Here is a 6,433-nt window from a genome sequence, read left to right as displayed (position 1 = left end):
CCCCTCCCCACCTCGCCCTACCCCTCCCTTCCTGTTACCACTACTCCCACTAATGTACCTGAGGGCTTTATCTGTCCTGAATTCCATGTGTTGAGAGCTGTTATCTACCAATGGGTGTACTCCAGTGTAGCTGAATTTGTAAGATGGGACTAAAAGATGGTAGTGGAGGAAGAGGAAGCATTCAGGAGCTAGAGGGATGATGTGTGTTTCATTGGTACTATACTGCACCCTGGTTGAATTGTCCCTTCCTTGCAACTCTTCTGTGGGGGGATGTCCAATCATCTACAGATGGGCTTTGGCTCTCCACTCCAACTCCCCTCTTTTATATTGATATAATTGCTTATTAGTGATCCTTTGATACATGATGCTTGCACTCATAGACACCTCATAATCACACAGGCTGGTGTGCTTCTTCCATGTGGGCTTATTTGCTTCCCTGCTAGTTGACTGTTTGTTTAACTTTAATACCCGCTGCTTGTTTAACTTTAAGACCCCAGATGCTACATCTTTTTAAGCTGGGTACCATCTGCTTTTGTCACCACATTTCCTTAGGGATCCATTTCGTCTTAAGCCACTGGTTCTCAAGCTGTGGGTCACAATTCCTTTGGGGGTTGAACGACCATTGCACGGAGGTTACCTGCTTCATAACAGTAGCAAAATTACAGTTATGAAGTAGTAATGAAAATAATTTTATGGTTGGGGGTCACCACACTGTATTAAAGGGTCGTGGTATTAGGAAGGTTGAGAACCATGGTCTTAAGCTATCATGTCAGTAAGGGGAGTATCAAAGAGTGCCAGATTATTAGAGCAAAGTGTTCTTGTGGAGGCCTTGAACAGAAGCCCAAAGTCTGTCTGCTATCTTAATACTTAGCCTATAAATATGTGTACATTGGCCTCTATCCCTTTCATTACAAATTAATATAATTACATATATATAAGCCTTAATACCTCTATAAATAGATCTTGCCTCTATTTCCTTTCACCTTCCTCCTATCCACTAACATGCTCACTCTCTATTCAACTCTCAGGAATTCCTCTGATACATTGCATTTGATCAGACCTCATCAGGCATTATACTCCCTCCTCGCCATCAACTTTGGATCTCTGTTGTTCCCTTATCCCTGAGTTTGTTGGCTCCCCTCTCCCCCTCCCCACCCCTTCCTCTCTCGTGTCCCCCAGAACCGCTGGTTCTGTTTTCTCCTCAGGATTATTTGTCCTGCCTATCGTATATAGACATAGGGCAAAAGAAAAAGAAAAACAAAAAATGAAAGAAGAAAAAAACCAGTAGGTAGTTCCAGGTCTGTCTGTTGACCTTTATGTAACACAACCACATTCTGATGTGAGCTTGAATTTCTTCTAAAAAGGAAGCTACCTAGGCTTCCAGAGGTAAGGTGTCTCATACAAGGTCATACAGCTTGTCAGTGACTTAGTTAAAAACTAAACCCAAGTTGATTGATTCCATTATATATTTTTTATGCCAGGTGTTCCAAAACAGGCCACCATTAGAGAAGGTGTCCCCATCTGTAAGCAACACCCCTGGTTGCACTGCGGAGTTAAGTCTTGGACTACTAACAGCAAAGTCTGTGTTTCAACCTCCCACTGAATCCGTGGGAGAAAGTCAAGGTTATCTACTCCCATGCATAGGGTCACTATGAGTCAGAATCTATTTGACGCTAGTGGGTTTGGTTTGGGGAGGAGTTAGATGTGACCGGTGCTATTTTAGCCACTTAAGATACATCGCTGAACAAAACAAAGATTCCTAGCTCACATTTAATGGAGGAAAGAAAAACAAGAAAGGATAAATATAGTGAGCAAGGAAGTTGGAAGGTCACACCAGCCAGAATTGATCTTCAGAGGAGGTAGTTTTGCCCCCAGGGGATATTTAGCAATATTTAGTAGCAGCTAGTGGGTAGGGAGGTCAGTGTTGCTGTTTAATATCCTAGAAGGCACAAGACAGCCCCACTTGTGACTGTGGTCAGGTCAAGTTTTGACTCAGAAATCCCATGTGTCAGAGGAGGACTTCCCCATAGCATTCCCTAGACTGTAATGTTTATAGGAGCAGGTCACCAGGTCTTTGCTTTACTAAAGCCCATGGAGGGGTTTGAACCACCAACCTTTGGGGTTAGCAGTCCATCACTTAACCGTTGCACCACTGGGGCTCCTTAAGGAAGAATTATCCCATCCCAAATGTCAATCATGCTGAACATAAGAACCCCAGAGATGTAGAAAAAGAATAATGGGAGTCAGGCATGGGAAGGAGGTGGGACTTCTGAGTATCTGAATCAGAGCGGGCTCTTTGCTGCAGAACCCTTTCGAGAATAAGGAAAATGCATTCCGTTGTGGCAGGCTGTTTGTCTTTCTCACTCCCACCCTGATGTGTGCTAGGGAGCCTCTGAGGCAAAGCAAAACCCAGAGCATTCTTTTTCACAGTGCTTAGAAAGATCAGTTAGATCGGTTACTTCATAAACCAGGGTGTTCTTTAGTGAGAAAAAAGAACCCACATTTCCTCTTGGGAATTTCTGTTTACAGTTCAAAAGAGATGAAAGCAACAACGATTACCAATTTGAGCGTTGCAGGAAGTAAATCCCAAATAGCCGATCTACCTTGAACCTGGTAGGTATCTTGGACCTTGCCACTACTGGAATGATCACCCCCTCCCCAACCTCTCCCTTCTGACTCCCACTTGGCCCTGTCATGAGTACCAGAGATGTGGGACCCGCAGGGGAGGGGTGGGAAGGGTGGTGTGATGTTTGCCTTTCTGGTACTCTGAATAGGGGGCTCTCCAGAGCTCATTAGTACATCCTCCACCTGGTGGGTATTCAGCCTCCATGAGTTTCCCGACCTGTAACTTGGTGTCTTTTTATGTGTTTTAATAATTTATCTGGCCCACTTCTTAGTCTGTATACTTTGCCTTTGAAGAGTCCCCATCCTTTGCGAGAGGAGAATGGGAAAGGAAAGCAGGGAAGAGATTATAACAGAAATGGGTTTCATGGCGCTTGAGATTTAGCAAGGCTGGTTTAGGTGAAATCTGTCACACGTGGAGCTAGGAGACTTAAAAAAATTCACTCTGGTTGGTTACTCCCACAGTTGTTCCCAAATTAAGTCTTCCAAATGGTCCTCTTTCAAATGTCACCACGTAGGGGGAAAATCTTCCTTGACCTTCCAGCCCAAAAGCGCCTTTAGAGTGGCCGCTCTCTCTGCACCCCTCCTCCCACCCCAGCCCATGTCCTCAAGCAAACCCTCATTTTCTCTTTTCTCATTCACTCTCTCACCCCTCCTGTGCATTTGTCTCCACTTGGCACTTCCATATTTTTTGGTGATGGAGTTAAATTTCCCTTCTGCCCTCAGGACACTTTGAGGCCAGGAATCTTGCCTAGCACATCTCTGAAGGCAGTCCCCAAATCATTGCTGACCATACTAGATGCTTGTGTGTCTGGGTAAACTCAGAAAGCAAATCCACAGAAACTCATATGTATGAGAGTTTTATATAAAGGGCCAGTGTACATTAAGAAAGCACCCCAACTCAGCACTGTCCAAGCCCCTAAGTCCAACATTAGCCCATATGTCTGACACCAATCTGCAAAGTCCTCCTCCATCTCACAAAACACACGCAATGACGCCTACTGCAGGAGGAAAACCAAGTCAGTGAGCGTGTAAGTATCTCAGCGCTGGCAAGCGTCTCCACGTGGCTTCTCCAGCACGCAGGGCTACATCAGGGTAGGTTCATGTGGTTTCTCCTCAGGGATGTCTTGCAGGAAGTGAACCTTGCCTGCTAAAGCAGGGAACTGGCTAAAGCACCTCATCCAACCATTAGAGAGCAAGAGAACCAAGAACTTGAAAGGTGAGCCTCACCAAGCCATTTATCGCTCCGCCCTTCAGTTAATCCTACATGTGTTTATTGGCCAGGTTGACACAGTAAACCTTAACTAGCTTAACGCTCTACATGAAATGAGAGTATCCTGCCTTGCCCCAACTCAGTCCAGGTGTGTTGACATCAGTAAGAATATGGTCAGGATATGCTAAGAAAAAACTAATTCTAGAGGCAGTGCTGGATCCTGGTAAGTCCTTGTGGTGTATTTCACAGTTCCGTGGATAATTTTAGCATTGCTAAGTGCCTGGGAAAGTTCATTCTCCTGATCATGAAAAGGTCTTGAAGATTCAAGTACACTCCAAGATATCTCAAACGAAAGACCTGCTGCTTTACTTAAAAGAAGCAAACAAGCAAAAAACACAACCATTTCAAAACACTGTGGACCAAAGTTCTACTCTGACACAAATGAGAATGCCTTCAGTCTGCATTAAGCCCAAGGCAGCTGGTACAGGTAAGTGGCTGAAGAGCTGGTTTGGGAGAGGAGGTAAGAGTGAAATTGCTCTGCATAAGAAAGGAGTAGGGAAACCAAGGGAGAAATGAGTCTCAAGGGGAAAAGCAAGTGTAAGACAAATGGATGATAAATGAGGACCCAAGGAGCCCTGGGAGCTCTTGGGTCAGCTAACCACAGGTTGGTGATTCAAATCCACCAGCAGCTGCACCGGATAAAAATTAAGCTAACTTTTATAAAGATTTTCTACCTCGGAAACCTTACATATGAGTTGGAATTGACTTAGCAGCAGTGAGGTTAGGTAAGAAATAACTCCCTCAATTTAGTTTTTCGGGAGTAAACTGGAATATGCAATTTGCGGTGGTCATCCTGGACATTGCCCCATTATCTCAAACCTTCACTCAAAGCCTAACCACATCCCTGGGTTAGGGCGACTTGACAGAATAAAGGAAATAACAAGCAGCCCCAGAAAACCATACACACTCTCTCAAGTGGAGAATTTCATTGGGGGAGAAGATGGGAGTAAGAGGCACACCAGCCCCTAAGCATCAGTCCTTGCAGATCAGGGGTAGAGGGCTAAGGCTTCCACCACTCTGCTGGCCATCAAAGGAAAGAGGCCCCAGAAAGCAGTACTTGAGTCATCTCTAAATAATGGTTTAACTGCATTTTTATGCCAACAATTCTTCCCAGGTCTCCAGAGCCTAAACAAGTTCGGAGTGCAGGCTTCTGGGGCAATAGTAAAAGAAAGAGAAAAACAGTTTAATCTTATGGTGATCATCAGACCTCTACTAGTTCTTCAATAAGGTCCTGTTTGCTTCCTCTCTCTGCAATTCATTGAGCTCACCTGAAAGGTCTAGCAGGCACAATCCCTGTTGTTGTCAACCTCTAGATTTCTCGGACAAAGAAAGGAACTCCTATCCATTAAGCCTTTGTTTTTCAGTTAATGCTGCAGCCATCTCGTCATAATTTCATCTCTTAACTTCATCTATATGCACCCAGACTTCATCTACAAAACAGAGGGAAAGGTTGAACCAGATAACCATTTCCCAAAATGAATTCTGTTGGACACTGATTTTGTGAGATTGTACGATTGTGTGAGATAACTCTGTGGGAAGCACAGGGCAGGCCTGATAACCAAAAGGAGACAGGTGTCTTCTCAATGAGCTTATTAGAGCCTTCAGTGAATTGATAGGTTTGTGATCCTCTAACAGGCCATCACAGCAGGGTTTTTCAAACTCACTGGACCAAAGAACTCTTTTCTAAGGTTCTTGCAACCCAAGATTCAAGTGCTAAATTAAGTGACCTGGACCAAGAGTCTACCTTTATCTGTCAGCTTGTTGTACTACGGTGACGTGTATGTTGCTGTGATGCTGGAAGTGATGGTACTGTTATTCCAAATACCAACAGGGTCACCCAACGTGAACAGGTTTCTGCAGAACTTCCAGTCTACGGACAGACTACAAAGATAGAATAGGCTGCCCACATCTAGTAACCTTATGAATAACCTTATAGGTAGAAAAGAAATATTGTCAGATACTGAAAAGCTCATGAATCGGAGCAGGACATTGTAAGAGACAGTGTCGGTAGTTAAGCTCCTCAGGTCAGGAGGCACTCAAAATATAACCAAGGTTATCCCCTGGCTATGGGTAAAGAGACACCTGATTGATGGTGGTGCTCTTATATCAGTCAGGGGCAGAGCAGACTGGCAGGCCTTTGTTCATCCTGGCTTGATGCCTAGCTCATGGCCAGAGCTGTTTCATGCCTAGGGCACATTTAAATAAAAAAAAAAACATATATATAACCAAGGAGGAGATACCTTTTCAGAGTACACTAAATCATACTGACCTATATGCTGGAAAATCTTCAGGAAGAAACCCGCAAGGACCTTCAGTGGCGGATGGGGTACAACTCAAAATAAGAAGAAACAGTGGTAAAAATCTACTAATAATTCGAACCTGGGATATACAAATTATGAATCTAGAAAAATTTGAAGTTGTCAAAAATGAAATAGAATGCATAAGGATAGATGTTGGTGAGCTGAAATGCACTGGTATTAGCCATTTTAATAAGTCAATCAGATGGTTTATATGCTGGTAATGACACAATCAAATGGC

The 6,433-nt window shown here is 44.0% G+C and overlaps 1 non-coding gene across 1 annotated transcript; it reads left to right on the top strand.

Annotated features, from left to right (window-relative positions):
* Window positions 1-5,950: 5,950 nt before the first annotated feature.
* Window positions 5,951-6,094, top strand: LOC142432954 (small nucleolar RNA SNORA48). The gene has a single exon (XR_012781029.1). It is a non-coding gene; the product is annotated as a small nucleolar RNA SNORA48 (small nucleolar RNA).
* Window positions 6,095-6,433: the final 339 nt, after the last annotated feature.

The sequence above is a fragment of the Tenrec ecaudatus genome, chromosome 18 (assembly GCF_050624435.1).
Source record: "Tenrec ecaudatus isolate mTenEca1 chromosome 18, mTenEca1.hap1, whole genome shotgun sequence".
Classification (NCBI taxonomy): domain Eukaryota; kingdom Metazoa; phylum Chordata; class Mammalia; order Afrosoricida; family Tenrecidae; genus Tenrec; species Tenrec ecaudatus.
The sequence above is the reverse complement of the archived record's forward strand: the minus strand, read 5'-3'. Positions and strand labels throughout refer to the sequence as shown.